Below are 16,151 nucleotides of genomic sequence, written 5' to 3'. Positions count from 1 at the left end.
CTTCTGTTAAAAATTTTGGCTAAAATCATCAAAATACCGAATATTGGGAGTTCCGTTATATTAGGGATATACGATATCGTGCAGTTCTCTTTCAGGGGGTAAAGGACTCACAAATAACTCCTTGTGTAGAATTTCAGACAAATCCATTGAAAAATATGGCTGAAATCATCGAAATACCGAATATACTTTGTTGGGTCTAAAAATATTATTTCGACGACTTACAAACGGAATGATGGTGGGCAACCGAAGGTGCACATTTTCAGCTGACACATGCACATTTTCTTTCTGTTGCGGTGTAAGTTTTTGTACTTTTTGGAATTTCAATGCCTAAACTTTTTATTAATTTCAATTTTTGTGCTAAAATTAGATCTAATGTAAATTTAGCATCTGTAGGTCCAATCTTTTAAAACGTTTCCCAAAGTAGTGTATACAAAAACAAGTTGTCAACTGATCTGTCGGAACACCCACTGAAGCTTTTAAATTTCAGGTGTAACAACTTTAAATTGTATCACATGTTGTTCCCTTCGACCGCACACACAACTTCTTGTAGGTCTTAAAAACGTAGCATGTTGTGCTACCCTGACCTTTGTTACATATTTGATGTAATTTGTGGTTACTTCTTATGCCACATCAAACATCTGTTCATAATGCTTGACCCTAGAGTAGCCCAAAACAGCTCAAATATTGGGACAACCACAGCATGCTTGGGTAACGTGGTGTGAAGTGCTCTAGTTAAGCATGTATGTGTGCATATCATTAGTGTGCAGTCCCCAGTATATTGCATACACATATGTATTTATAAAATATATGTGTATTTATAGCATGACCACAAGTTGAAAGTTGTCTAAGAGAAACAAAGATACTATGTACACACACACACACACACACGAATGCAAAGCAATGTTAGACACTAATTAAAAGAATAATTTTGATTTAATTACATGAGGTTTAGTTTTGTCCAAGCCTCCACTTTGCGTTAATATGGGGTAATTGGTTTTGTTGTGTGTGTGTATGTTTGTGGTAACAATGCCCGTCATATATTAGAAAAAAAGTTAAGATAGCTTGTGGCCACAATTAACCACGTCAATTGTGGCCACAAGCTATCTTAACTTTTTTTCTAATATATGACGGGCATTGTTACTACAAACATCAATCGGACATACTTAAAATATAATTCATAATATTATGACATAGATTAACTGAAGCTTAAAGTGGGAACTCAATGTGGATGCACTAGAAATGTATTGAACAGAATAATAGTAGTATGGCCAGTTGATCACTTAGTTGAAAGGAAAGGCATAATGCCAGCATGTGTGAGATCTAGATTAGCGTTATAATTGGGGAAACAGAGTCACGGTATACTTAGTTTAGGAATTGTGTTCACTCAACAAAATGTCGCCCCAAAATAGTAATAAATAAATAAAAAACAAATAAAAAAGTTGCAAGTTTGGCCGGATAAAAATACCTAATTTAGCCGTCATATTAGGGTACATACGACGACGTGGATCTGCATGGACAACTTTTGTCATAAGCCATTACAATATTCACATGCGAAACATAAAAAAACGGTGAATAATGTAGCTAAATTCATCAAAATACGGAATATAGGTAGGTACCATTATATATACGTAGACCCGCGCAGACAATTTTCTGCCCCAGGCTGTAGTATCCATTACGAACTTAAAATACCAAATTTGAAACAATTCCGGCAAATAATGTTGCTAAAATCATCAAAATTCCAAATATCGGGAGGTACCGTTATATGGGGGCTATACGAAGACGTGGACCTGCACAGACAAATTTCTCTTTTAGGCTGTAGTATCCATTGCGAACTTCAAACACCATATTTGAAACAATTCCGGTGAGTAATTTCGCTAAAATCATCAAAGTACCGAATATCGGGAGGTACCGTTATATGGGGGCTTTACCAAAACGTGGACCTACATGGCCCAATTTCAATACCAAAAGCTCTGCAGACATAATATACAGAGTTTGTGTTGACGGTAATACGAAAATGTACCAAGTCTGAATGGGATTGGATGTTAATTTCTCGTTTTAAGATCTTAATGGATATTCAAAAGTTTGACCTTTTGTCGGGAAGGTACCAGAAGGGGTGGACCGATATATACCGACATCTTGTGTTATCAGAAATAATGGGATGTGTGAAATATGAAGAGAACCGAATGCTTACTGCGATTTATATGATCGTTTTGGCCATTCCAAACTTTGACCCTTTGTGGGGGAGGTACCAGAGGAATGGTTCGACCTCCACCATCTATATAAAGATCTTGTGTTGATCGAAATATTGAGATATGCCAAGTCTGGATTGAATCGGATGTTAATTTCGCGTTTAAGAGCTTTATGCATATTCAAAATGTTGACCTTTTTGGGGGGAGGTACTTGATGGGGGGGCCAATATATTCCATCTTCACACCATACCTTTGTTTAATAAAAATATTGTGATTAGTGGACCTGAATCAGACATATTTGTCAAAGAGAAGACAGACCTTTCAAGTACGTCAATTATCAAGTTTCATCAAATTAGCTTGGATATTGTGCCAGAATACTTCAAATAATTGAAAAAACCGGAGGCACCGTTATATGAGGGCTATACCAATTAGTGGAGTATAAAAATATGAGACTCGTGTGTTGACGCTTCCAATGCTTACGCCGGATGGAAGGTGGGGACGTAACATTCATTTTTACATGTTTGATAACATTCTAGCTAAGATTTCATACAAAAATCGGGGGATTATTTTTGTAAAACCAATTAAGCGGGTCATTAAGGGTTTTTTTTTAATTTTTTTATGTTGGAAAAATCTATGAGGGGTATTACGTCATTATGTAGCCAAACATAACATTTAGCTATGACCTGCTCGTTTACTGTCATACTTTACACTATAATTTCGCATTTTCATACCATCCACCATAGTACGGAGGGTATATTAAGTTTGTCATTCCGTAACTAACACCTCGAAATATACATTTTAGACTCTACAAAGTATTTATATATTTTTGATCAGCATAAAATTCTAGGTCGATTTAGCGATGTCCATGTGTCTGTCCGTCTGTGGAAATCACTCTAACTTCCGAACGAAATGAAGTAGGTTGATAAAATTTTACTCGAATGTGTATTATGTCTGCAGGACTTTTGGTATGTAGGTCCACGTTTTAGAATAACCCCCATATAACGGTACCTCTCGATATTCGGTATTTTGATGATTTTTGCGACAATAACAGGAAAAATAAAATTTGAATTCATAACATGGAAACTATTATGAACTGAAGAAGTTATTGTGATGTCCTTTCTTTATACAGACTTTCCTTTTTTTGGTCGCTTTTGAAAAATATGCTATAGGTTTGACAATGACCACCCAAAGCAAGTAAAGTAAAGAAAACGAAGAATTAATACAAAAAGTTGTAAAGGAGAACTTTTATCCCTGTCACAAAATTTAAAATGCTTGAAGAAATTAGAAGAAAGAGGCAGGATTATTTTCCTGTCGATAAATTTACAATGCTTCGAAGAAAAAAAAAATGAAGTGTGAAAGCCGAAGTCACATCAAAATGATTGATTGCGTAATTACATTGCACAACTTATGGTGGGAGTTGTGCACTCATCTCAAACTATGATAACCGATGGTTAAACACCTAAAAAAACTACGGAAGTTTTATAGAGTCGAACAATGGAAAATATTGGGAAAACATATAACATGAAATTGAATGTCATTGTCATAGGAAGCTTTATAAATATATATATTGTTTTTGAAATTGTTTGTTAAAACTTAAAACTAAAACGCTTAACAGAAACCATAAAAAAAATGGTCAAGGCTAGGGCCTGAATGGAGATAATAGCAATTTATTTTCTGTGAACGAAATTAAAAAAAAAAATTCCCGATTTTGCAACCGATCTATAACTTGAACAATCGGTTCCAGAACAATCGGTGAAAAATTTTGCATAGAAACTAGAAATTTTTGGGTGGGCATCACTCTTGGTCTAAAGGTGTCAGCTGGGTTTTTTTCAAAATACGAAAAGTACAAAAGGATACTAACTATGGTATTTGACGAACCAATAGAGCTAGAACTCTTAAATTTGGAAAGAGCGACACTGATGGAGTGTATAATGGATGTGTCAAATGTGTACGACAAGTCCCAAAATGTACTATATATAGTACAATTTTGTGAGCAGTTAGAGCAAAAAATTGACATTTGGAATGGGAATCAAGGTTGAGAAGTAGGTTCGATGTAAGAAGGTAGTTTTGGAAGTGTGTAATCAAGTATACGAAAAGTACTAAACGGTACTAAAGTTGGTACAATTTGAATTTAGAGGAACGGATGGAGATAGGATACTAAATTTTGAAAGTAACATGAATGGCGGAGTGCAGGATTAGAATATGAAGGCAGTACCAACTTTGTACCTGTATGCACGAAAAGTTCTAAATAGCACAAAAACTGTCGGATTTGGTTTTCTCCGATGAGAAAACATTCGTTGTCCAGCAGTTTGTAAACAAACAAAATGGTCGAGTTTACTTGCCAAAGAGTTAAAAAGGTGCACATTCGGTTGGCCACCAGAACTCAAGCGCCGCCCTTGGTGATGCTATGATGGCAGCAGAATAAATGCCGAATATTGTCGCGAAAATACTCTGGAGGGTGTTTTAAAGCCTTGGGCACGTAAATATTTTGACCGCAGACCTTGGACATTCCAACAGAACTCAGCACCATCGCACCCAGCACGGTTACGAAATGAAGTTCCTCACTTCACTTCTAGCGCACAATGGCCACCAAAATCTTCGGATACCTATCCCTTGGACTATTGTGTCTGGAGTATTTTGGAAAGCAAGGTTGGCACTAAAAAATACCAAAGTGTCGATTACCTCAAAGAAGCGCTTCGCCGGGAATGGGCCAAAATACCGCAGATCAACTTTCGGGCAGCTTGTGGCGGTTTTATTGCCCGTTTGAAGGCCATAATTCGTGCCAAAGTTGAACAATTCGAACAAATCTAAACTTCTTTTAAAATTTGGATTCTATTTACGTAATTATATGCTTTCATTCAATAAAATTAAAAATAAAATTATAACGTCTGACTTTGTTGCACCATACATACAGGGTGTATGGTAGTAAATTGGGTTCAATTTGAGTTTTGGGTGTACTAAAAGTTCGTGCAGCACTTAATTTGTTACCAAGTGAAATATGATGAGTTAAAGTAAAATCCTGAAGTTTTTTACAAGGCTTAGAAATTTATGCTGATCATGATTACTTACTTATTTACTTACGACGACTATTTAGAGCTATTACAAACGGAATGACAAATTTTTCTCCAAGGTGAAGGTAATAAACACTTTCACGGGGTTTATGCCAATGTTGTTACCGATGCCTAAAATGCATGGATTCTAAAGACTGCTATGTCGAGTATTATCACAGGTCTTCGCCCCGATATAACTATAGCCCCCATATAACTACTGTACCTCCTGATATTCGATATTTTGATGATTTTAGCGACATTATTTACCGGATTTATTTGGTATTTGAAGTTCGTAATAGATACTACAGCTTATGACAGAACATTGTCTGTGCAGGTCAACGTCTTCGTATAGCCCCCATATATCGGTACCTTCCGATATTCGGTATTTTGATGATTTTAGCGACGTTATCCACCGAAATTATTTCAAATTTGGTATTTGTAGTTCGTAATGAATATTACAGTCTATGACGGAAAATTGTCTGTGCATCTTTTTAAGGTTCGCATTTGAATATTGTAATGGCTTATGACAAAAATTATCTATGCAGATCCATGTCGTCGTTTAGACCCTAATATAACAGCTATATTCGGTATTTTTAAGATTTCATCAGAATTTTTAGCGGATTTTATTGTTTTTGAGAATTGCCAAATTCGTTCCAAATTGTGGAAGGTACTCAAAACATACTATGGAGGGTATATTCATTTTGTCATTCCGTTTGTAAGATCATCGAAATAATGATCTTAGACCCAATATATTCTTGACCAGCGTAAAATTCTAAGACGATTTAGCCATGCCCGTCTGTCTGACTGTCTGTCCGTCTGTTCGCCTGTCCATCTGCCTGTCTGTCTATTGCAATCACTCTATCTTTCGAACGAATTGAGATAGAAGGCCAAAATTTTGAACACATGTTTATTTTGCCAGTAGGGCCATGTAGGTCCATGTTTTCATATAGCACCCATATAACGGTACCTCCCTATATTCAGTATTTTGATAATTTTAGCGACATTATTTACCGGAATTTTTTCAAATTTGGTGGTAGAAGTTCGAAATGGATACTACAGCCTAGGGCACGAAATTGTCTATGTAGGTCCACGTCTTCGTATAGCACCCATATAACGGTACCTCCCAATATTCGATATTTTTGATGATTTTGGCTACATTATACACCGTTTATTTCAAGTTTCGAATTTGAATATGGTAATGGCTTCTGACAAACAATGCCTATGTAGGTGCACGTCGTACAGGCCCTAATATAACGGCTATATTCGGTATTTTTAAAATGTTAACAGAATTTTTGGCGAATGTTATCTTTTTCGAAAATTTTTAAATTCGTTCTAAAGTTCGACCCGGCCGAACTTACTGCTTTTTTAATTATTTTCCATATTCCACCATCAAAGCTGCTCTAGTATTTATGTTTCAACAAGAAATTTTTCTGGATTTGGTTTTATTGGTGCATTGTATGGGGCCTCTTCATTAGCGAGGCATGATGTTTATAGCTTACCGTCCGGTAAAAATGTTAAATAATTTAAAGGCTATTACAAATTGTTTCATAAATATTTCTTTCAGGAATAATTTTACGATTTTTATTCCCTCCCAAAGCATACTTTGTAAAGTCCACAGAACCTAAGTGTAATTTATACTAGAGCTACATTAATTCAAACATTTTTTTTCGCTCAGCTTGCCAAAGTACTCCCGACACTAATCCAACTTACAACTAATTACTGTGACGCCTGATATGCAGTCAAGTTTGTTGTAATCCACTCATAAATATACATAATACGGGAAACGCTGCAGCGAGCTCTGTTTGAAGTGCATCCCCACTTCTAAGTCGTTTGCATGGAGAATAGAAAATTCAGAAAATAAAATAACGAAAAAATAAATAAATATAAATATCTTCATTTGTGTTCATTCGTTCGAATGAATGTGTCTGCGCAAAAGATTGCATTCTACCAGATTTGAAAATAGCTTGTACGAGCTCGTGTATGCGACATTCTTAAAACTCAACACAGATGTACGAACCGAGAAGATGGAATCGGCGCTAATTAGTTATGCACATTTAGAATTAAAAGAAATCATAGGATTTAAATTTTGAAGAGGAAGCAAGTGAAGTTAATAATTATTAAAGCATAGGAAGTTAAAGAATCTATGGAGCGTGTCAGCAATGCAAGAAAACTTCCACTGCAGACATTTAAAATAATTTTAGTTTTATACAAGTTTAGTTTTGACAAGTTTAGTTGTAAATCTCTTACTTTAGAGGAACCCATTGCGTCAATGTGCGGCTAACAAAGTTGAAAATATGTTTAAAATAAAAAAATAAAAAATCCGATGGAACCGTGAAACTCATTATATATGTAGTCTATGAAAGCACAGCTAAAAATAGAAGACACGTGTTTTAAAAGTTAACATCAAAAAGTAACCTGGATAGAGGGGCAAGATCTCCCCTCTCCATAGTATGGAGGGTATATTAAGTTTGTCATTCCGTTTGTAACACCTCGAAATATACATTTTGGACTCCACAAAGTATATATATTCTTGATCGGAATGAAATTCTATGTCGATTAGCGATGTCCGTCCTAAAATCACTCTAGCTTTTGAACGAAATGAAGTAGATTGATAAAATTTTACTCAAATGTATGCTATGTCTGCAGGACTTTTGGTATTGAAATGGGCCATGTAGGTCCACGTTTTGGTATAGACCCCATATAACGGTACCTCCCGATATTCGGTAATTTGATGATTTTAGCGACATTATTCACCGGAATTATTTCAAACTTGGGTTTTGAAGTTCGTAATGGATACTACAGCCTAAGACAGAAAATTGTCTGTGAAGGTCCACGTCTTCGTATAGCCCCCATATAATGGTACCTCCCGATATTCGGTATTTTGATAATATTAGCTACATTATTCACCGAATTTTTTTATTCAAGTTTCGCATTTGAATATTGTAATGGTTTTTGACAAAAGTTACCTATGCAGGTCCATGTCGTCGTATACACCCTAATATAAAAGCTACATTGGGCGTTTTTAAGATCTTAACAGAATTTTTAACGGATTTTATTGTTTTTGAGAATTGTCAAATTCGCTCTAAATGGTGGAGGGTATTCAAAGTTCGGCCTGGCCGAACTTACAGCTTTCTTACATGTTTTATTTTAAAATAGGGCTAAAAAAACCATTTAAACGGGATCTTTGCAAGTTTAAATATTCTACAGAATTATTTGTGAAATATTCTACCCTAGGTTATAGAATACACCAAAAGTGATTATCTTATCTAACCGCAATGAGTTTATATATATTGAAAGCACATTTTAAGGTAAAAGCCGTGCGAGTTTATGCAAAATTCTCCTAAAATGTATAATTTAAGAGAGATGATCAAGATTCCGAGATTTATGGTGAAATTTTGTGTAGAATATTTCTTCTTATATTTTTTTCTTGCGTAGAATATTTTACTTCATGCACCAAAAATGGCGAAGAAAAAATGCGAAGAAAAGACAAAGAAAATTCTACAAAAATAGGACATATTTCAGGTTATTTTTCTCGGCAACATTTATGCAAATGTTTTCTTGATATAAATTCGAAAGAGAGTTATCTATTCCATTATAAATAATATGAATTTGACTTTTTTTTGTCTCAAACGTCGTCCTTCTAAAATTATGCCATGTAGGAGAATTTCTCCTAAACTCACAAAAAGTACGGCTTTAACCCTACAAAGTGTTTTTTATACCCTCCACCATACTATGAAGTGTATATTAACATTATATTAAACATGTATGCAAAATTTTAGCCTTCTATCTCAATTCGTTCGAAAGATAGTGTGATAACAATGGACAGACAGACGGACATCGCTAGATCGTCTTAGAATTTTACGCTGATCCAGAAGACATGTACTTCATAGGATCTATTATGAATATTTCGAGGAGTTACAAACGGAATGACAAAGTTAATACACCCTCCATAGAATTATGGAGGGTATAAAAAGAAACTAAACTGTGAATTGAGTCAAAGCACTTTTACCGCAAAATCAGTTGACTATCTGCACCACTTTTTATACCCTCCACCATACTATGGAGGTATATTAAGTTTGTCATTCCGTTTGTAACTCCTCGAAATACTCATGTCAGACCCAACAAAGTATATATATTCTTGATCAGCGTAAAATTCTAAGTCGATTTAGCCATGTCCGCCTGTCTGTCTGTCTGTCCGTCTGTCTGTTGTAATCACGCTATCTTTCGATCGAATTGAGATAGAAGGCTAAAATTTTGCACACGTGTTTTTTTTCTAGTAGGCAAGTTAAGTTCGTAAATGGGTCATGTAGGTTTACGTCTTCGTATAATCCCCATATAATGGTACCTCCACGTCGTCGTAAAGACCCTAATATAACAGTTACATTCGACGAATATTTAGGGATGTTACAAGCGGAATGAGAAAGTTAATATACCCTACCTTTTAAGGTGGAGGGTCAGACAAGTTATTGATGACCGATCAGAATTTGACCTGCTAACTATGAATTATCGACGAGCTACCGTTGAGCTCTAAACGCACTACCTGCATGCTATCGCTGAGGTATTTTCCTTATTTTCATTGACCAGCTATCAACATACAATCGACGAAAATTCGGCGGTTAGGAGCTATCGACATGAAGTTAAAAGGCGATTGATCAGCTTTCGAAGAACTATGCAGGAGCCATCGATGAGCTTTCTTCTAGGAGTCGAGTATTTCGATGATTCATCGAGCGACATTGAAGTAAGATGTCAATATTTGTAACCTTTGGATTGATGTTCGGTTAGACGGGGAAATATTTTACAAAATCCTCTATAAATTAGCTTGGAAACATGTTGTATATAACTAATAAGATACAATAGTGCAAAAACAGATAGGAATAAGATACACAGATATTAGATTATTTCCTCATGTTCCATAAAGCCGCAAGGAAAAAATTGTATATTCCAAAATTAATTAACTATATCGCGATATAAAAATTGTCTTAAAATACTTACAAGGTTACTTGAGATTGATGGTATATATTTCATGGTATTCACGTACGTTTGGCATCATCAGTAAAACGGATTCGTCTTTATAAAATGTGGGAAAGAGTGAATTTGGAATTTTCAATTCAAAAGTATTGTGAGTCTTTTGTTTCGGCAGTAAACGTCCATCCATGGACACCAGCTATTCAACGACTTCCTTCTTTTAACAATGAGTATTTAAAACAAGATATAAATTTCCAATTTTGTATTTTTTCAAATTTTAATAAAAATGAAAAACTTCTTTCTTATGTCGAAAATACTGACAAATAACACAATGCAAAACGTATTATGTAGAACACAAACAAGTTAAAACCCTATGGATACCCCACACACTATGTGTATTTAGTAGAGCTCCCGTAACAAAATAATTTATTTCAAGTAGATCATACCACCAATTAAGATTTGGCCTTATAACAGTTAATGTTTGGTTTCAAAGGGACCTAATATATTGGAAGCATATCTAATTCTGAATCGATTTTCACTAAATTTGACGGAGATATTTAAATCTTTTAACGGAGCAGAGTTCCACAAAATGGAAACGTACGTCCCGAAATTCACTCGATTTGGGCTGATATTAGCCATTATTTGCACAATAAACCTGAAATCGGATTAAGGATATATATGAGCCGATCTCGATAAAATTTGCAAAGGTATATCCGAGGTCTATAAGAAATCTGGTACCAAATATCATTGTTGTGGAATGCATAAAATGCTTGTGATGGACTTAAACACCAAATCGAATGAAACATATTTATGGGAGTTATAGCTATATCTGAACCGATTTTCTCCAAATGCGATGTACTTACTTTTAGACTGAATTCGGTCGGTTGTACCGAAATTCAGGACTTTTGGACTGATATTGGCCATTTGGTCCACAATAAACCCGAAATCGGCTGAATATATATATGGGACCTATATCCAAATCTGAAACGATCTTGATAGAATTTGATATACTTATTTCAGAGCTGTATCTGATATCTGGTACCAAAGTTAATTGTTGTGGAATGCATATTACGTTTGCGAGGGACTTAAAACCCCAAATCGGATAAAATATATATGAAAGTTGTAGCTATATCTGAACCGATTTTCTCCAAATTTGATTTACTTGCTTCTGGACTGAATTAATAAGAATATAAATAAATAAAATTAATAAAAGGACATAGGCTGAGGGCATACATCTGTGGGCACATACGTTTTACTTAATTCTTTTTAACTTGTTTGTGTTCCATATAAATGTGTGTTTGCATTGTCTTATTTGTCAGTATTTTTGACAAAATATAAAAAAAAATGTTTCTCATTTTTATTTAAATTTTGAACAAATACAAAATGGGAAATTAAAATCTAATTTTTTTAATACTCATTATTGAAAGAAGGAAATCGTTGAATATCTAGTGTCTATGGATGGAAATTCCAAATTCTCGCTTTCCAACATTTTATAAAGAAGAATCTGCTTCGCTGATGATGCCAAACGGGTGTGAATACTATCAAATATCTTGCATCAATCCCAAGTAAGCTGGTAATTATTTTAAGACAGTCTTTAAATCGCGATATATTTAATTAATTTGGGAATGCAATATCAGAATTGGACAGCTGATTTAAAACTAAGTCGGGGCGAAATTTTTTGCTTGCGCCTTTATGGCACATAAAGATATAATTTTATATCGCTGTTTCCTGCTATTGTAGCTTGACTATGCGTGTTTTTGTCAGTTTTACTGGAACCCTAAACAAATGAAACGAAAGGTTAAAAATATTGACATCTTATTTCAATGTCGCTCGATGAATCATCGAATAACTCAATATTCGGATGAAGGCTCTACGATGGCTCCTGCATAGTTCTTCGATAGCGAACCGATCACTTTTTAACTTTATGTTGATAGCTCGTAAGTAGGTAAACATATATTCGTAATACATCGTAGATGTCCGTCGACTGTAAGTCGATAGCTTGTCAATGAGTGGAAAATATCTCAGCTATAGATGCTTGTAGAGCTCATCGGTAGTTCACCGATAATTTATCGTTAGCCCGTCAATCTCTGACCAATCGCTCGTCGGTCGTCAATGACTCGTCTGTAGACTATACATGTCTCAATGTTATTCAAGGATCAAATTTATTTCGAATATATTCTTCAATTGTTTTAGCCTAGTAATTTTTTTCCACCCCGAAGTTGGTGTAAACGACTTTGACTTTGCTCCAAATATACTAAAAACATAGGGAGGTGCCTAACATTTCATATCCTACAACACTACAATTTGCGGTAAAGTTTCTGCAGATCTGAAACCTTTTTGACCAGAATGAAGATTCCCCTATGAAGCATTTCCATATCTACAACATAATAAAAGCAAATGATGAGCCTAATTGATCTTCTTTTCCAGTAATCGTCATAAATTTGAAACTAAAATTTTCCAAAAACACCATTCTAATAAAAAAAAAAAAACAAATATCTAATTTGCTCTTTCGGAAAGAACAGGAAATTCATAGTAATTCTCCATACATGTTGAACATTTTATTGTCATTTCATTCTTGAAATAATATAACATAGTACTGCACAACTTTTATCTTAGCTTTTGATCGAAACCAAGAGGTGATGCAAATCTTCGTAGCATTTACCCCATGTCCCATTAATAGGTATTCAAAACAATATTTGAAAATTTAGATTCATTCATTCGTCAACGAAATCAGCATCAATGTAAAATTCAGAGGTACGCCTTTCATGTATTTGTAATTTCACCAGCAAAATATCCGATCCAATGACCATCCAAAATGTTAGGCTTCAGCGCCGATCCTAAACACTAAACACTTTAAAACTGTAGGGTGATTGCAAAATCTAGACAATTTTTAGGTTCTTGGTCTATTGTAAACCATTTTTGACCCAATCGAACTTCTATTACCCCTAACACATAGTTTTGCAGGGTATGAATATACAGCGTAAAATTTCAGTATCAGCCTCCAAAGTCATTATTCATCATTATTTACATTCTATGTAAAGAAAATTTCTCAATTAATTAAAAAAAACTCAAAAATATTTCTGAAATATTTTCATAAAATGTTTGTTTTTATTCCCATAGTGGGGTTACATAATTTTTCGCAAAACAAACTTAAATATCACCACACTTAAAAAGCCGTAAGTTAGACCGAGCCTCACTTTGAATACCCTCCACCATTTGGAAAGAATTTGGAAATTTACGAAAAAAGAAATACTTAATTAATTAAATTCGTTATAAATTCTGTTAAAATCTTAAAAATACCGTATATAAGGACTGACCGTTATTTTGTGGTCTCTACGTAGATGTGGACCTACAATTGTCTGTTACAGGCTGTAGTATCCATTACGAAGTGCAAATACGAAATTTTAACAATTCCGGTAAAAAATTTAGCTGAAATCATCAAAATATCGAATATCGGGAGGTACCGATATTTAGGGTTTATACGAAGACCTGCTCATACAATTTTCTCTCACAGGCTGTAGTACCTATTACGAAGTGCAAATACTAAACTTTAACAATCCTGGCGAATAATGTAGCTAGAATCATCAAAATTCCGAATATGGGGGCTATACGAAGACGTGGACCTGCATAGTCAATTTTATGTCACAAGCTGTAGAACCAGGTACGAATTGCAAATACGAAATATGAAACAATTCCGGTGAATAATGTCGCTGAAATCAGGACCGACATATGTGGACTATACGAATACGTGGACCTGCAGATACAATTTTCGGTCTTAGGCTGTAGAATATATTACGAACTTCAGGTATCAAATTTAAATCAATTCCGGTGAACAATAGCGCTAAAATCATTAAAATGCCGAATATAGGGAGGTACCGTTATACGAAGACGTGGACCTGCATACCCAATTTTCTGTCACAGCCTGTAGTACCCATTACGAACTGTCATAACGAACTTGGAAACAATGCCGCCAAGAACATTAGAATACCGATAATAGGGTGGTACAGTTATATAGGAGCTATACCTAAAAGTGGACCTGTATAGCCCATTTTCAATATCAAGTGTCATGCAGACTAAACACACATTTGAGTAAAATTTTATCAACCTACTTTAATTCGTTCGGAAGCTAGAGTGATTTCCACAGACGTTCAGGCAGACGGACGGACAGACAGACAGACAGACCGACGGACGGACAGACAGATGCACGGCCATCGTTAAATCGGCATAGAATTTTAAGCTGATCAAGAATATATATACTTTGTGGGGTCTAAAATGTATATTTCGAGGTGTTAGAAACGGAATGACATACCTAATATACCCTCCAAACTATTATGGAGGGTATAATAATGAGCAAATAGGTGGATTTCTAAGTAGTTACGACTTGGTAATTAGAAGTTTTTGCTGGGATGTTAAAACAAAACACATAATATCCTGAACCACAGTGTGGCTTGGAGTATATATATCCAAATTTGAATCATATTCAAAATAAGTAAAATGAAACACCTTGTACGGCGCAAATATTCCATGTATCCTCTTCAATTAACTGCAACTTCAAGACATTGATATGTTTGAAATATTAATTGCATCATTCCTAACGATTTCCAGCAAATATTTTGTTTGGTATCGAAATTGTTTTCTTATTAGTATACAATTTATTTAATATTTTTAACATTCTCTTTTGCCTTCTTCTTCACATCCCGCGGATATATTCGCTCATTGGAATGGCATATCCTGTCGCCGCCAAAACAAGAACAACCCAACAAAAACTTGTAAGAAGATGATACTGTTGCCGATAATATCCATATACGCTGACAGATTCTGAAAATAAATTGAATGTGATTTTAATGGTAAGTCATTTTTCAATCTCACAAATTCCGACATATAAAGAGAAATAAAATATGCCAATGAGAACGGAAGATATAGAAATGAATACGGCATTTAGCGTCATGCAAATCATTCATTGTTGGAAATTGCGTAAACTTTTCATGTTTTTATGTAACACGATATGATTGACAGATGTATAGGAGTACACATGTACGGAATATGAATTACACAAATTGTCAAAGTTATTTCGAGCGATAAATGTGCAAAAAATAGAAATATGAGAAAGCAAACAATGTTATAATGATCAATAAAAGAGGGGCTACGTAGTATTCAAATGTAATTTGTAATATTTTAATTTTATTTCGAGAATTCTATTTGTAATTCGAAAATTGCAATTGTAATTAGAATTATATAAATTGAATTATTCCATTTGTAATTCGTATTTTTCCAATGCAGGTTCTGCGACATATAACTCAATTTTACTGTTCAACGATGAGCAAAAAAATCATTACCAATCGTTTCAGTAAAACCTTATTTTAGCAGGGGCATTTCGCACCAAATAAGTACATATTTTCTAGATAGAATTTAATTTTATAATAAGTGTTAGTTTTATAAGGTTTATTTTCGTCACTGCATATGAGATATGTGAGAGTTTTTGGAAAATGTTAAAATGTGCGTGAGGTACCAGATATAGTCGACGGGAGTATTTCTTTTTCATCTTCATCTAATACAGACAAAAATTACAAGAAAGCCGAACATTTAGACGAAATTATAAATTCCATATTTATCTTAGGTTACCGGTAGAGAGAAATATTTAGATATATCAAGTTGTAAAGAATCGCGGACCAGTTTTGTAATTTATGACGGATATAAGTATTGAAAATTGTGACCCTTTGTGGGTGAGGTACCAGAAGGGGTTCGCAGATATATATAATATTCACAAGAGATCTTGTGTTATCAAAAATGTTTGTATGTATGAAATTTGAAGAGAGTTCGATGATTATTTCGTTTTTTTTTTTTTTTTTTGAGCGTTTTGTTTTTCAAAATCTTGAACCCTATGAGGGGGAGGTACCAGAATAAATGGTCCGATCTCCACCATTTTTTATAACATACCTTGATTTGA

The sequence above is a fragment of the Musca domestica genome, unplaced genomic scaffold, assembly GCF_030504385.1.
Source record: "Musca domestica strain aabys unplaced genomic scaffold, Musca_domestica.polishedcontigs.V.1.1 14, whole genome shotgun sequence".
In the NCBI taxonomy this organism is placed as follows: domain Eukaryota; kingdom Metazoa; phylum Arthropoda; class Insecta; order Diptera; family Muscidae; genus Musca; species Musca domestica.
The sequence above is the reverse complement of the archived record's forward strand: the minus strand, read 5'-3'. Positions refer to the sequence as shown.